Here is a 17,133-nt window from a genome sequence, read left to right as displayed (position 1 = left end):
GCAGAAAAAACGAAATGCATAGATATAGGATGGGGGACACCTGGCTTAAGGAGACTCCATGTGAAAGGGATCTAGAAGTCCAAGTAGACCACAAGTTGAACATGAGTCAACAGTGTGATGCGGCAGCTAACAAGGCCAATGCGATTCTAGACTGCATCAATAGAAGTTTAGATCAAGAAAAGTAATAGTGCTACTCTATTCTGCTTTGGTCAGGCCCCACCTGGAATATTGTGTTCAGTTCGAATAATTATAAGTTTAAAAAATTAGAAGACATTAAAAATATGGATATTCAAAAACATTGGTTCCTTTATCAACAACTAACAGAAAGATTTAAAAATGACTCACTAATGGAAAAATTTGAAATCAAAAATACAGACTTGGACAACGTCTTACGAAAAGAACAAAAGAAACGAACATCTAAATTTTATAAAATTTTACTACAAAGAAAGGTGGAACAAAATGTAATAAAAGACTCCATGATACAGTGGGCCAGGGGTCTGGGGAAGACAATTGAGTTGAAAAGCTGGCAGTATGCCAGAGAAAAAACACGAAAATTCACCGTGTGTCAAAATCTACAAGAAAACTACAAAACAATGGAATTAAGATGGCACCTGACACCAGCAAGGCTTGCAAAGATTCATAAAGGAAGTAACGGCCAATGCTGGAAATGTGCGAACACAAAAGGTTCCTGGTTTCATGTATGGTGGGAATGCCCCAAGGTAAAGAAATACTGGAGCCAAATTCATGCATGTATAACAAAAATTCTTGGGACAAATTTTGATTTAACTCCAGAAATTTATTTGCTGAACATGACAAATAGAATCCCTTGGGAAACAGAGAAACGACACTGGCGCAAAATCTTATACATGGTCTCAGCAGGAAGGTTACTATTGGCACAATACTGGAAAAACAACGAAACATCATCAATAGACGAGTGGCTACTAAAGATATATGATATGATGGAAATGGACAGATTAACAAGAATCATACAGGGAATAGATGAAGAAGAAGTGGAAAGGGAATGGGAGTCTCTAAAGAATTTTTGTGAAGATAGATGGAAAGGCATGTAAATCAATGTAAATATACTAAAATCATTAAGCAGCTTTATTCAACATATAGAAAATAGGGAGTTATAAAATGAGTAAGCAAATAATTAGACTGGAGTTATAAAAGAAATATTAGGGCTATAAGGAAACTCTAATATAGAGAGTAATAAACACATAGGCAAATGTTGTACAACAGGAAGTTTATTTGTTATCAAGATCTGAAGATACATGAATTTATATGTAATATTTCTGAGTTGAGATGTGGGAAGCTACTGATTAATTTGTGTCGATTTAGTTGAACAATGTATATATTTGTATTTTAAGCAATAAAAACTATAAAAAAATTTTAAAAAAAGAAATGTAAGGTACTGCACTTAGGGCAGAAAAATGAAATGCACAGATATAGGATGGGGGACACCTGGCTGAATGAAACTACATGTGAAAGAGATCTAGGAGTCCAAGTAGACCATAAGTAGAACATGAGTCAACAGTGTGATGCGGCAGCTAAAAAGGCCAATGCAATTTTAGGCTGCATCAATAGAAGTATAGTGTCTAGATCAAGGGAACTCTATTCTGCTTTGGTCAAGCCCCACCTGGAATATTATGTCCAGTTCTGTGCACCACAATTCAAAAAGGACATTGAGAAACTGGAGTGTGTCAAAAGAGGGGGACTGAAATGGTGAAGGGTCTGGAAACCAAGTTCTATGAGGAACGGCTTAGGGAGCTGAGGATGTTTAGCCTTAGAGAAGATTAAGGGGTGATATGATAGCCCTGTTTAAATATTTGGGATGTCATGTTGAGGAGGGAGCTAGCTTGTTTTCTGCTGCTCCACTGAGTAAGACCCAGAACAATGGATACAAACTTCAGGAAAAGAGATTCCACCTCAACATTAGGAGGAACTTCCTGACAGTAAGGGCTGTCTGGCAGTGGAACAAACTCCCTTGGAGAGTGGTGGAGTCTCCTTCCCTGGAGGTCTTTAAACAGAGGCTGGATGGCCATCTATTGGAGATGTTTTGATTGAGGTTTCCTGCATGGCAGGGGGTTGGACTGGATGGCCCTTGTGGTCTCTTCCATCTCTATGATTCTAATTGTTCATCACTGCTCATCATGAGACATGAATGTTGCAAAATCCAGCAGAAACAGTTTCAAACTTTAAAAAAGTAATGAAAACCTGAAGTGTAAAATATAAATTCTCCACCACAGCTTTTCTACTGAAGCAGCTTCCAAGGTGAATAAAATAATACAGAGGATTATCTATAATGAACCAGAGAGGCAAATAAAAGACCAGCAGATCATTGAAGAAACCATATCAGAAGGAACAAGCCACTATTCAGAGTTCAGACAGTATTAAGCATCAATATGCTCATTGGGATAGGTTGCCCTATAAAAACAAGCTAGCCATACAACAGGTAGATTAACCTGTTCCATAGTCTGGTGGTCTCATGTAGTCCTGCCAGTATATTGACCCCACCTTTGTTGGAACCCAGTCGAAACTTAGAGCAGTTACTTTTGTGACATGTTTGTTAGATGTTACAATTCCCAGGACTTTATCACACCAGCCTGCTGGCTTGCCACAATAGCATTAGTCTAAGGAAATGGAAACGTACCAGTTTGGAAATATTCATTATCACACTTTTCTGTAATAGCATTAAGGCACTGTTTTGGTGAGCTATGATCCTACTGTCTCTGTTCTGCATGGCCTCCATAAGCCCACCAGAATTGCCCAGCCAGTATGTCCTGTTTTACTTTATCATGATTAATTTGTTGCATTGATTTCAGTGAGTCTGCTCTAAGCACGACAGTCTTGATCCAACCCAGTGGAGGATCCAGAATTTATTTGATAATTATAACTTAGTTTTATTGCTGCTTTGGTATTTCACTGTTGTGATATGCCATGACTGATATAATTGGGTGGTGTTTTATTGGCACCCTGTGAACCAGTTTGGGACCTTGATTTTGGGGGTGGAAATCAGGAACACAATCTACATGCCAGTAGATCTTTTCCTTCTCTTGTGATGTTCTGGGGCCTTGCTTTTGCTGCTCAGATGAAAGCATAAAACGGCACTATCTAGGAAATGCTATGAGGCTGAACAAATATTTTTTCACTCTTTTTCACCAAAGAGCTTAACCCTTTTTTCTTTTTCCATATGCCTTTCACCTATTATTACAGTAATAACAGTTTGCATGAAAAGACCAAGATAGAAATGTACAAAAGCAAAAGGAGGACAAACTATAAAGCTTATGAAAGGTATGTATGAAACAAGAGGCACTGGTATGAGCCCATCTTCATTTCTTTTTAACTGCCATCAATGTGGCTTTAACTTATGGTGCTCAGGCCTTACAGATTCGGGGCTGTAGCTTTCTTGATTGAGTCTATCCAGCTGCAATGTGGTCTTCCTCTTTTCCTAATGTCTTCTACCAAGAACAGAAATAACTCACCAAGAACAGATGGCACACCAATAGAGCTGCTTTGCATGGACCAAATCTAATCTATTTCTAACTAAAATCTGTCAGCAAATATGGAAAATAAAACAATGGTCTACAAATTGGAAGTGCTTAATATACATCTCAGTCCCCAAGAAAGGAGACAACAGGGATTGCAGTAACCACAGGACCATTGCATTATTTCCCCATTCAAGCAAAGTGTTGCTTGAAATTCTACAATAAAGAGATTTACCTTATATGGAGTCAGAAATGCCAGCTGTCCATGCTGGATTCAGGAAAGGAAGAAACACTAGGGATCATACTGAAAACATATATTGGATAATGGAGCACACCCAGTAATTTAAAGATTAAAGCAAAAACCTTTGATTGTACAGATCATGGAAAACTATGGATCACTCCTAAAGAAATGGGTGTGCCATTGTCTTGATGCATAACCTGTATTCAGGGCAAGAGGCTAGTGTGAGAACCGAATATGGAGAAACAGGATGGTTTCCAGTTGTCAAGGGGGTCAGGCAAGGCTGCTTTTTAACGTCATCTTCATTACCGTTGCAAAATACTGGGCTATAGCCAGTAAACACAGAACGTATCTTCAATTACCTTAAACACTAAGAATTTCATTTTTAGTATGAACTCTTGTGAGTTACAGTTAAATGGTCATAAAATGCCAGAGTTAAAAATATCTTGTATGTGTTGCATGTATCAAACCTTTTAAGACTTTTATTTCAAGACTTCTTTGTGCCTAAGACTATTCTGAAAACTTCAATTAGTCCCCATGCTGATAACCATTCAGAACCAAGCTACAAAGCTAGATATTATTCACCTCTTCATACACAGTGCCAAAAGACAATTTTCGTTCCTGTGGTGGACTAACAGGTAATAACAGGATCTGAAATGGCAGCTCCATCCCCTAAGGGGCTTCTGGAGCAGAATAAAATGAAAAGTCTGCAGGAGACCTCTTAATAAAGGCTAATTAATTTAGGGCTTTAAATGAGCAGTTGAAACACCTGGTGGAGACAAATGGTGGTTTAACATACCTAGATTCTAAACTAGAGACTTCCAAAGCTAAAAGCATCAGCCTTAGGGTCTGAGTCACACAGGCATGTTAAAATGGCTTCAGCTGCATTCTTCAAGAGGTGTTATGAGGCCAAGCGCCATCTGTTTCTGTGTGGTATGAAACGGAGCAATACCTTGAAGATGAAATCAGTACAAGTTAATTGGGACCAAGGTAGCTTATACACAAAAGCAGTCTGTGAATTGTTCAAGTAATGACTTCAAATATAAGTAGAAAGATGCACAATATGATTTCCTCTGTGTAGCAACAACACAGAGTGTAACAACAACATTTAAAGATGGCTTTCATGGCACCTTCTCCAAGCTAACCATACCAAGTTTTCTAAGTTGTTCTCATAAGGCTTGTTTTCCAGACCTTTTATCATCTTGGTTGCTCTTTTTTTTTGACATGTTCTCACTTATCAATATCGTTCTTAAACTGAACTGTTGGCATGTTTTCTTTCTTTATAAATAGTGGTCTTTCTTGCTTAGGTCTCTGGCCACAAATGGTTTCATTTTGTTCCTTCCTATACATCAGCCATCAACAAGCAATCTCTGTCACAGTGGAGTGGCTGGCCTGCAGAAATGAAGTGTTGATTATTTCAGGAGCCACCAAAGGGAAATGCAAACAAGAAATGTTGCACATTCGGAGATGTCACAACAGTAACATGTGCATCTGGCATAATGATGAAATGCCTCTTGATAAAAAACAACAACTTACAAGTTCCTTCAAAAAAGATGTTGTAGTGTGTGAGGGCTGGGCTTATTTTAATTTTTACAATTGCATTATAAAATGACTTCTGCTCTGGTTTCTTTTATAGTTAAAGAACTCTTTTACAGTTTGAATTATTACACTAAAACATCAAAGAATGTTGTCCTTCTTTTACAAGAAGTTTGGTTATGCAAAAAAAGAAACTGTTCAGGTTTCTGCATAGTTGTTTGAGTCACCCCATAACTCCTTCCCTATGGATAATGTGTGAACACTCTGATTCTTATTCTCAGCCACTGTCACCAACCACATGGGCCTGCAATGAGCATTTCGAACAAGTTTCAAAACAGCCCTGTGGTAAGTCTGTCGGATGTGTGCTCAGACCCGAATAAAGTTAATAAAGGACCAGCATCAAGTATTTTTAGCAGCCTAGGTGAAATATTAAAATAGCAGTCTCTCTTCTCTGACTTGTCTCTTGGATTCCAGGAACAGAGATAGGAAATCTATACACACATTACTTGGTTTTCAGTTGGACTTTGGATTTTATACAGGGTGTGTGTTTTATTTATGTCGTTAAACTTTTGTATGCTTAATGCAATTTTATATTGTTTTAGCTAGATTATTTTAATTATTTTAAATTTTTATTGTAAAGTTTTTATCTGTGAGCTACCTTCGGTCCCTTCCCAGAAGAAAGGTGGCACATAAATGAAATAAATGAGTATGTCACTGACGTCTGTCTATAATTCTTCTAATTCTTGGTCCACTAGGCTTATTAGTGCAAATCCATTCCTCACACTTTCTTTAAACTCTGTTGGGATGTTTGTCAGATCATATTTTGACATGGTGATGGATTTGGTGTTCTTGAGTTTTATTCTTTTTGGATGTTAGTAGTTCGTGGTCTGTGGCAGTCTGTACCTGATCTCATTTTTGCCACAAGGATGGAACTTCTCCACTTTCTGATAGCTATTATGTAATCTATTTGGAATTTGTGTCAACCATCCTGTAACATCCGGGTGTACAATCTTCTCTCCGGTTGTATGGAAAAGCATTTGTGATGAATAGATAGTAGGCCTTGCAATATTCTATCAGGCATTCTCCTGCTTTGTTCCTTGAACTGAGGCAAAATCTCCCAACTGTCTTTGTTTAGTCACCCTCAACATTTTTGAAAATAGATGGGCATCAACGCATGTGTAAGGAGATAAGAGGGAGGAGACAACAGGGAACTAGATAGTCCCTGGAGCTTTTCCTCCTGTCAGTTTTCTTAGCTCTATGGACTTGACTTTGTATGCTCTCCAACATTTCATAGATGAAAATCAGCATGGGAGGCAAAGCAATATTTGGAGCTGCATCTGCATCTCCACTGCAGAAATAACACAGTTTGACAACACTTTAATTGTCACGGCTCCATTTTATAAAATCCTGGCATCTGTAGTTTGTGGTGGCACTAGAGTTCTCTGACAGAAAAGGCTAAATATCTCACCAAACTACAGGTTTGTAGTTTGGTGAGATATTTAACCTTTTCTCATGGCAGTTAAAGCCATGTCAGATTGTATTATTCCTGGAGTGCAGATTAGACCAGAATGTGGTCAAGATGACAAAAGTTATTAATGAGGAAGAACAGACAAACTAGGAGATACTGCAGCAGGTTGCCTTTACCTGAGCCTATTGGGAAGGACAAGATTTTGCCCCTTCACTCTTTTCTCCAGTGCTGAGCTAAATGAGTGCAAAATACTTTGGCACTTTGAACTCAGTTCACAGCAATGAAAGTAACACGAGGACAAAGGGAGGAAGTGGGAGGAGGTGAAAGAAACTGGGACATTTTAAAAGCAGCTGAAAAGTGGGACCAGATCTCGGCTGGGGGGAGCCAAGTCACCACAAGCAGTTTTCATATATAGATTGGAACAACAACAACAACAACAACCTGAAAATCACCCCCATTTTTTAATTTTTGTAATTGGGGAGGATGGGGAGGTAGGGCCGCATGCAGCCTGCGGGCTTTATTTTCACTTCCTTAGTTTTTGCTCTATTTCCACAGCTTATCCTGTTTGGATTTACTACATGATAGCCCTATTTACTCTTTCTACCTAGAACAAATTACATTAAACTGGAAACTGGTAAAGAAACAACTTTAAAGTAAATTGGTGGTGCGGAGGAAGGGGGGCTGTGTCTTTGTAGTTTTCTTAAAAACAACCAGTAGAACCTAGTTGTGGTGGGGAGGTTTACAATTCAACTTTGACAGCTAAACCATCCTGCATAAAACACACCCAACAAATGTGACTCACCTTGAAGCCCATCATCACAATGGTGTGTGCTTAGTTCTCCCACTCATAAGTCCTCAGTTGGTCTCTCAATTTGTTTCTGATATATGGAGATCATGATACATATGTGCTCTTTCTGGCTGTATCTAAACTGTGAAATCAATGCAGTTTGAAACTGCTTCAACTGCCATGGCTCAATGCTATAGAATTTTGGGATTTATAATCCTGTGAAATATTTAGCTTCTTTGTCAGAGGACCCTGGTCCCACAACTAACTACAGAAATCTCAGGATTCCATAGGATGGAACCATGACAGTTAAAGCAGTGTCAGACTGCTTTAATTCTGCAATGTAGATGCAGCTTCTTTCTTTCTGTCTCTTTTTCACATTTTCCACACCCCACATCACTGTGAAAAAATGTGGATAAAAACAGTAGAAACAGTTTTAAAAAACTATCTCAGTAGCTAGAGCTCTGCCAACTTGCAATATTGGGTATGCATAATAACAAGGGGTAGGATTGCTTGACCTTCAAGCCTGGTCCTGAGTCTTTAGTTATTGTGAATCATGCCCAGATGGGAATTGAGGGTGGGAGTTAATCCATTTTGGTGGGCTCAGCTCTGGGCAAGATCTCTGGCTCATCTAGTAGAGCAACAGCTTGCTGCAAGTTGCAAGTCTTAGTTGATACGTTGGTGCAGCTTGCAGGGGCTCTCTCCAGAGCTGTCTCCACACTCATGGGAACCCCCCCTCCCCCTTACTGTCAGGGCTTCTGGATCTGCAGGGAAGACAAGCCATCCAAACAACCAGCACTCACAACAGACTGATACCAGCAGCACTGTCCACACACTCCCTGCTCTGTTCTGGCCCTGGGAGGAACCATGCAAACACGAAAGTGATAGATACTTCTATAGTTCTATGATTCTTCCTCCCCATCCTCACACCAAACACATAGTTCACACATTCAGTGGATTATCCAGAGTTTCTGGCCTGATTCAGAACAAATTGCCCTTTTTACTCTGGAGACTCAACCTGGGTCATGGATTGGACTTGTGTTTTGCCTCTTTTGGCCTTGTGCATCTAAACATGTCAGTGTGGGAAAGGGACAGGAATGTTTCTTTTCCTCTCTGCTGTTATGGCACCAGAGTTTACCCTCCCTCTGCTCTCCATCCACCTTCTGGAGGAACCAAATAGATTAGAATAAAAGTTCCTTACAGCCAGCATGGTGTAGTGGTTTAAGTGTTGGACTACACCTCTGGAGACCAGGGTTTGATTCCCAGCTCGGGTATGAAACCCACTGGGTGACCTTGGGCAAGTCACTAAGCCTCAGAGGAAGGTGATAAGAAACCTCTGAACAAATCTTGCCAAGAAAACCCCATGATAGGTTCACCTTAGGGTTTCTATAAGTCGGAAACGACTTGAAGGCACACAACACACACACACACAATTTCCTTATTCTGTCCCCTAAAAAGGAACATTCCCTTCATTTCAGCCCCTTCAGCTAAGATTTCTGACTTCATTTCCAAAGAGGGTAATATGTTTTTTGTGTGTCTGACTGTCAAGCTGTAATGATTAATGACACCCCCCAGGGGCCATCCCTATGTCTCAGGTATTGGCCCAGAAGCCTCTGGACCTAGGGCAGTCCTGAATTGGCAACCCTAGTATCTGCAGCCCAGTTTTCAAAATATTAAAATAAAATTATAAAATACACCTGTTCACACCCAATGAGTCTTGAGTTTGAAAAAAATGAATAACTCCCTACTGTTGGTGGGAATGGGGTATTAAAGGCCTGCTGCTGCCTAACCACTGCAGCAGTAAAATCTGGGATTTTCCCATTTTCCCATATGGGCAGCTGTCATTTTATTTTGAAGGCGATTAAAAATGACCAATAAAGGAACTATAAAGTCCCATCTTCAGACAATGAAATTGTGAGTTTAGGATTTATTCACCTCTAAGGATGTCTGCATGAGCCAAAAGACCCATTTTCTCTCCCCCCATCCACCACCATTCTGGCGGTGGCATCATCATCATCATCATCATCATCATCATCATCATCATCATGTTTGCATATTGCATGGCCCAAACCCTGGTTCTAGTGTTGGCAGTCTGGAGAATCCGGCACATCCACACCAGACCCAGGGCGTAACCAGGTTAAAATGGAGTGAAAAATCTTATCTGGTGCTCCAGATCTTCCAGAAAGATCTGGAGCGCTCTATTTCCATGTCATGGCAGTTGTCTGCCTGGGCATCCTTCTGGGCCACCTGACAGGTCTGATGTCAGAGTGGGTTGCTCATTCTGAGGTCAGAATGAGGCACCCAGAATGTGACCATCAGTGGGTGTCTCGTTCTGACCTAGAAGCAAGTGACTCATGGTGGCAGCAGATGTGCCAGGTGGCCCAGAGAGATACTCGTGCAGACAGATGCTGTGGCACGGGGCATGAGGACAGAGGCCAAGGTAGCCTGGGGAGGGGGGAATGGGGCAACTGCAGGTCCAGGGTAATCAGGGCTGCCCCTGGAGTATCCTGGCCATTGCAGACAAGGCCCAAGTCTGTGATCCCAGTCTGAACTCTTAAGACTAGTGACTTTATGCACCATTTCATCGGGAAAGCAGTCAAGGGAAGATCTTCCTTCTTGTAGACAAGACACAAGGGGCCAAAGGTTAAGGGAGTATGAAGCAATTCAGTCTTGTCTGTAAAACAAGCCTGTTTGCAAGGGCAATTATGATGTAAAAGACATGGTAGGTGTAAAAACAGGTGATGAAATGAATGGGTGGGATGTGGAAAGATGAATATGGGTAAGGTCATACCTCACATTGTCCTTTCTCCTTAAATGACTTGGGGATTTACACCCTTATGAAGTAGACAGGTAGGGAAATTGAGGCTTCTGTGACTTGTTCCATGGCAACTAGGGAATATTATGACAAATGTACCTGCGTGAATTGGTTGCAGTAAAGTCCTTGTGGTGATGGATTACTGGAAATCTTAATGGACACTAATGGCTAGAGGATTATTATTTTTTAAATTGCTGATGATTTTTCCTTGCTGGTGGCTATGAACTTTTGTACACACATGCCACCAGTTTGGGTGGGATTAGAAAAAGAGAGATTTACAGGATAAATATAGACTGGGAAAGAGACAGAGGCCTGAGGGTGTGGGCATAGGGGGTATTGTTAGTTTTTTACCATAACTGGCAAGACTTAGAGACATTTTGACTGCTTTGGGGAGAATATATGTTGCTGTAAATACTAAGGATGGAAAGAATACTCAAAAATATGTAAAAATGGTTTAAAAACATGTTTTTCAAGTGTTGAGAAACCCTGATGAGAAGAATCTTGGACTGATGAGATTCTTTGCTATTTGGGACTTACTGTGTACAAAATTTATGTGTGGTTGTTTTGCACAGAAAACAGCATTTTCTGCTCACAGAACAGAATTCCCTATACAGAAAGTAATATTAATTCCTGTGCAGAAAATGCTGTTGTATTTTCTTTGTAGAAAAGTCAGATTTATGCCTTGCAATTCACTTTTTTTGCTGATTGGGGGGGGGGGGGGTCGGAATTCTATTCCACAACAACCAAACACCTTCTAGTCCTGTACATGTTGTCCAAAAGTGTGGGGGAATGTGCAGACACACATCCAGTTGTTTCCCTCTATCTGGATATTCTTCAGTGACTTAATCTGCAAGCACTTTCTGTGGGGAGGGGGTGGTGGGCTCTAGATACCTGTTGCAGCATGTTCAAGAAAACAGATGGTTGTGTGGGAGGGGGTACTGTCCTGCTTATAAGGTGGGTTTGGGGCGGTAGTGTTTGGAGATGCAACTGCAGAAATGCAGGTATGTGATGGTGTGCATCACCTGATGCAGGATCTCAGCCTTTGGGTCATTTTTGTTAGGAACCCTGGTGGCGTAATGGTTAAATGCCTGTACTGCAGCCACTCACTCAAAACCACAAGTTTGTGACTTCAATACCAGCAAAAGGGCTCAAGCTTGACTCAGGCTTGCATACTTCCAAGGTCGCTAAAATGAGTACCCAGATTGTTGGGGGCAATTAGTTTACAGTTGTAAACTGCTTAGACACTGCTGGTTCAGTATGAAGCGATATATAAATGAAGCTTGTTTGTTTGTTTTAACGATTAGACTATGACAGATGAGTTAATTCTAAAGCTGAAAGATTTTAAACCAACAAATCACAAGGACATAAGGAAAGGCACTGGTCTCCTTTACAGCCAGAGAGCCCTCCTGTTTGATACAGTGGATATTACACAGGCATTCTTCATCTATTCACAAAAACTGAATTTTTAAGCTAACACGGGGATCCATGTCTGATTCAATAAGTTAAAGAAATGGAGATAGAGACTGGATTATAAAGGAAGGAGGGGACCTATGTGCTTCCATCCCGAAATGGTTAAAGTGTTGGCATCCCGGAAAAGCAAGCCAATTTGCTAATGTTTAGCACACAGAGAGCACAACAAGAAGTTAAAAGCACATTACTTAGGCAAGAAAGTGGGTCGAAAGCAAATCTGGGTTTCAGATAGATGAGGACAGATCCCATTGCTAGTTTAGAAATAACATTTTTGCGCATGCTCCAAACTGTCATTTCCACAAGTGCATCTACACACATGCTCCAGGGAGGGAAGGGAAATGGGGAGGAAGATCATCTTTGCCCAGAAGCTGTTTCAGATGAAGGCAGGCTGAGTTTCCCTTTGCAAACTCCCTTAAAACCACACACAAACACAAACATACACTAGAGAGAAAGAGGAAGGGGGCTGGTCCATAAACATGCCTGGTTTCAGCAAGGGCTAAAACTCCCAGATGCCTTCCTTTTCTAGGACATATCCTCCATTTCTCCCTCCTGTAGAGGAGGAATTCCAAAATGTCCTCTCTCTCTGCCTTCTCCCACCAGCTGTTCCCTTTCAGAGGCTGCAGGAGGAAGAGACCAGCCCCATGAGGGAAAGAGGGGTGTGTGTGTATATATATCCCTTTAAGAACAAGGCTGTCTCCCTCTCTTTGACACAGCAAGGAAACCTGGGAACAGGAAAAATCGAGGACTGGGTTTTTACACTGCTGCAATTACGTGAAGAAAGTGAATTTGTGAATGAACTGGAAATGAAAACACAGTATTTTTGAGAAAATGCTTATTCCCTAATTCACCTCATTTTCTGTCTGGATTTTGGCCAGTTTGTGCACAGCGTCATCTGAAAAGCAACTGCAAAATTGTCCCTGATGCCCTGGATGACCCTGCATTGGGACCAGTTTAACCTTCCAATTTTCCCCATGTGAAAAAGTCCGAGAACAGAAAAGTGAGAGGTTTTTGATGGGGTGAATGAGAAATGGGACTTTTAATAAATTCATGGAGCTACTTCCTTTTCTTTCAAGTTCAAGACAGAGTAAAAGGAGAGCGGGGAATAAAATCACAGAAGGCATTATGTGATTATGGAGGGCTCTTTGTAGTTAGCAGAACATGCTGAATTTTTATAAGGCTGCCTGACAAATGTGCTCCCTCCCTGCAAGAGGATATACTGTATGGACCTGATGTCTATGTAATACTGTAGTAGAGCTTCTCAGAGTGTAGCTGCACTGCAGAATTTAATCAATTTGACACCACTTTAAGTGTCATGACTCTATCCTGTGGAGTCCTGGGATCTATAGTTTGGCAGTGCTCTGACAGACTGGGCAGAATACCTCAACACATTACAAATGCAAGGATTCCACAGGATGGAGTCATGACAGTCAAAGTGGAGTCATCAGCTTGTCTGTAAACTGGGAAAAGCAATGCATTCGCTTAACCAGCTAGACTTCTAAAAAGCTTTTATAGATTGGGGGTGTGATGGTGTAAATGGAAATGGTTTCAGTCCCCTCTCCCCAGAAAGTGAATGTGGAGAAGAAGAGAAGCAGTACAAATGTTCCTTTAGATCCTGTCCTTTTTAAAAAAATTTTTTTAGAGTTTTGGGAACTGACTTATCACTTACATAATCTTTCTTTCTTTCACCACAGACTGTTAACAATGTCTGAATTGTCCAAAAGTAAACAATAATTTGCCATTTATTTGGATGAAATGCTTCTTCTCCTAGTTTGGTGCTCACTTTAAGCTGACGCATTGTTTCCTTCCTGACAAAAAGGCACGCATGTGGGCGGCTTGCTTACCTCACTAACCTGTTGATCTCCATACAAAGGGTACAAATCGTGCACTTTCAGTCTTGAGAAGGGAAAGTATCAAACTACGTGGGATAAGAAGGGATTTGTCCACTACATTTACCTTGAGCAGCCATACAGACATTATGCCCTAACTTAGGCTATACTAGCCTTCCCCAAACTGGTGCCTGCCACATCTTGTTGGACTACAATGTCCATCTTTCCCAACTGGCATAGGACATGTTTAGGAACTCTGATAGTTGCAATTCAGCGACATCTGGAGGGCCCTTGGACAGAATCAGTGTGTTTGAGCATTGGGCTGTGACTCTGGAGACCAGGGTTTGAGTCCCCGTCAAGCCATGAAAACCCAGTGGGTGACCTTGATCATGTCACATTCTCTTGGCCTAAGAGGAAGTCAAAAGCAAACCCCCTCTGAACAAATATTGCCAAGAAATACCCATGATATTTGTTGTTGTTTTGTACTTTCAAGTTGTTTCTGACTTATGGCGACCCTAAAGCGACCCTATGACAGGGTTTTATTGGCAAGATTTCTTCATAGGAGGTTTGCCATTGCCTTCCACTGAGGCTGACAGCAAGTGACTTGCCCAAGATCACCCAGTGAGTTTCATGGCCAAGCTTGGGTAACGATAACAACAACAACAACAACAACAACAGCAACAACCCTCATGTCTGGAGTCCTAATCCAATACTCAAACCACTAAACCATTCTGATTCGCTTTAAGATTGCCATAAATCAGAAATGACTTGAAGGCACACAACAGCGACACAGAGTCCTCCTACCCCAGTCCTGCAGGTTTCAGCACAAATCTTTATTATGGGGTAAAATTTCCTCTGAAAAATTAAGGAGAATAGGAAAATTGGGAGGGTGCGTTCCCACTATGATTTAAAGCGAGTCACCAATCAATTTATATGACCATTGATCCCATTTGAAACAGGTTCTGATCCTACTTTGATCGATTCCTGTCATGATAAAGCAAGGCAAATGCAAAAATACCAATTTTTTCCAGACACTAATTTCCTAGCGGTTCTTTTGAAAAGAATCAATTCCGAAATGTGTTCAACAAGTGGGAATGACAGATCTGAATCGCATAATTCTGGAGGGGAGGGACTAATGGCAGAGGGGTGTTACCATCCCTCCTCAATTTTTGGTAGATCCACGATCCCCCACCCCCCCCCCCCCCCCCCCGCCAGTGCTGTCTTTGTAAATAAAATTGATAGAAGATGTGATTCATTTGTCTGGAAGTACTTGCCTCACTAATTCACATCTTCTATCAATTGATTTTTTAGAAAAAGTTCCCAATCTGGGCTGCCTGGGCTGCCGCTTACATCACTGATGATGCACAAATGATTGACATGCATTTTCAAGGAGCGCAAACTAGTGGGGATGACAGTCATGCCAAAAAGAAGTGTTTACAAGATAATGAAAAGAGCTGGTTTCATAGTGGGAACAATGGACCTTTTGGAATCGATTACCAACATGGAGTGAAGGCAAATCGGAAATTGGTTTAACGTGTAAGTGGGAATGAGCCCCGTGTTTGTTTGTTGTTTGTTTGGCTACATTATTACAGACTCATAAGGCAAAAGATTAATATTATTAACTTTATTTATAGCCTGCCTTTCCACGAAAATGTGAACTCAAGGCAGCATTAACTTAAGAACATCAACTAATACCCCGCTCCTCAAGGCAAGATACTTTTATATATTTTGATTTTATGTTACAGGAACAAAAGATCAACATTCAAATTTTAGCTCACTGTCATTAACTGAGAAGTGTTTCATGGATTACACTGCTTTCCAAAGAGTGGTAAACATTTAGACTACTAAGTAGTGATGTGCATTTGTGCAACTGGTGCAAAAGCACAGTATTGTAGTTTGCTCAATTACCACTAATGAAACCAGATCTTTTCATTATAATAGGGAGAGAGTAGAGGAAGGTTGGTGTCTTGCCCTTCCCTGTAGTCTAGGGCAAAAGCAAACTGCTGCAGCCTCTCCTAATATGTCTTTTCTTCTTCATTAATATCAATTGTAATCTTGACCACACTCTGGTGTTGCCTGGTAACATATGTCCTGTTTTTCATCTGTGATGAAAGTATGGATGTGTACCTGTATCCCCAAACCCAAGACTTTCAGATGTATGTTAACTGCATATTGATAATGCATATTGATTTCTGCTCATCATATTGTATCCTTTATTGTAGTCATAACTGGTTTGTTCTGGCCAGTGATATAGACTCGAGTCAATTTACTTGAATTTAAGTCACACTCAGATTGTGTTAATGTCTTGACTTGGCAAAAATGAGACACACTTGACTTGAGGCTTGTATATTTTAGTGACTGACTTGCTGGTGCCATTCACTCTGAGCAGCAGGTAAAAACCACCTCCAAAGTGCAGGGTAGATTTCTCAGAAGAGAATAGCAAATGTATTGGGCAATAGGCTTGAGGAAGAATGATCCTTTTGAAGCTTCTAGAAAGCTTTAGAAGACTCCTCTGATGTGCAGCAGGGACTGCCTGCTGAGCAAACCTCAAGCCCATTGCCTAAATCGCTGTTCCCACCTTCTTTTTTGTGTTAAAGGTTGGCTCCCAGACTTGAGACTTGACTTCAAAGACTTGAAAGTTAGCTTCAGGCTTGAAGTTACAAAGACTTGAGACTCAACTTCAGGTCTGAATGTGGGGACTTAAGGCTTGACACTGGTTCTGGCTGCCACACAAGCATGAAATGTTTCCTGAGTAAGGGGCTGCACAGATAGCCCATAAGGGACAGCTGTATGCTTCCCCTGGAAGCACTGGGTTGGGGGCGCAGCAACTGCATGCCATGTTCCCAACCTGGTGCAAAAAGAACCCACAAACGTCAGGTTCTTTTCCCGCCCTGGAAAGGGTGTCATAGGCACCATGGTGTGGCGTTATGATACCCCTTTGGTGCTGTATTGTGTAGATGCAGCGCCACAGTGGCGTCATTATGGCACACACTGTTTGCGGGTTCTTTTTGCACTGGGTTGGGGCGTGGCATGCAGTTGCCGCATGGGTACGTGCCAAAATGGCACCATGAGGTGGGCTCATGGTGTTGAGCGTGCAGACTCCATCCACAAGCCAGCACAAAGTGTCAGTCTGTATCCTCCCTAAGTTTTTTTACTAAAAGACTTAGGGAGGACTCCCCTAATACCCTATCCAAAACTACAATTCCTAGGGTTCTCTGGAATAAAGGGATAATGATAAAACCAGTTTCTCTGGGATTTATAAATCATTCCCATAGCCTGCAATCCTATGTGCCTTCAAGTCCCCATCAACTTACGGTTCTTAGAGAAAGTATAATCAGAGGTGGTTTTGCCAGTTCCTTCCTCTGAAATATAGCTTACAGCACTTGGCATTCATTTCATACTTCTCTGTACGTCCCACTGAAATATAGCTGAATTTCACTGAGTTCTCATAGGGAAGGTATACTGAGGTGGGTCTACCAGTACCTTCCTCTGAAATATAGGCACGTTA

This window comes from Sceloporus undulatus, chromosome 2, assembly GCF_019175285.1.
Source record: "Sceloporus undulatus isolate JIND9_A2432 ecotype Alabama chromosome 2, SceUnd_v1.1, whole genome shotgun sequence".
NCBI lineage: Eukaryota > Metazoa > Chordata > Lepidosauria > Squamata > Phrynosomatidae > Sceloporus > Sceloporus undulatus.
This window is presented reverse-complemented; position numbering follows the sequence as displayed.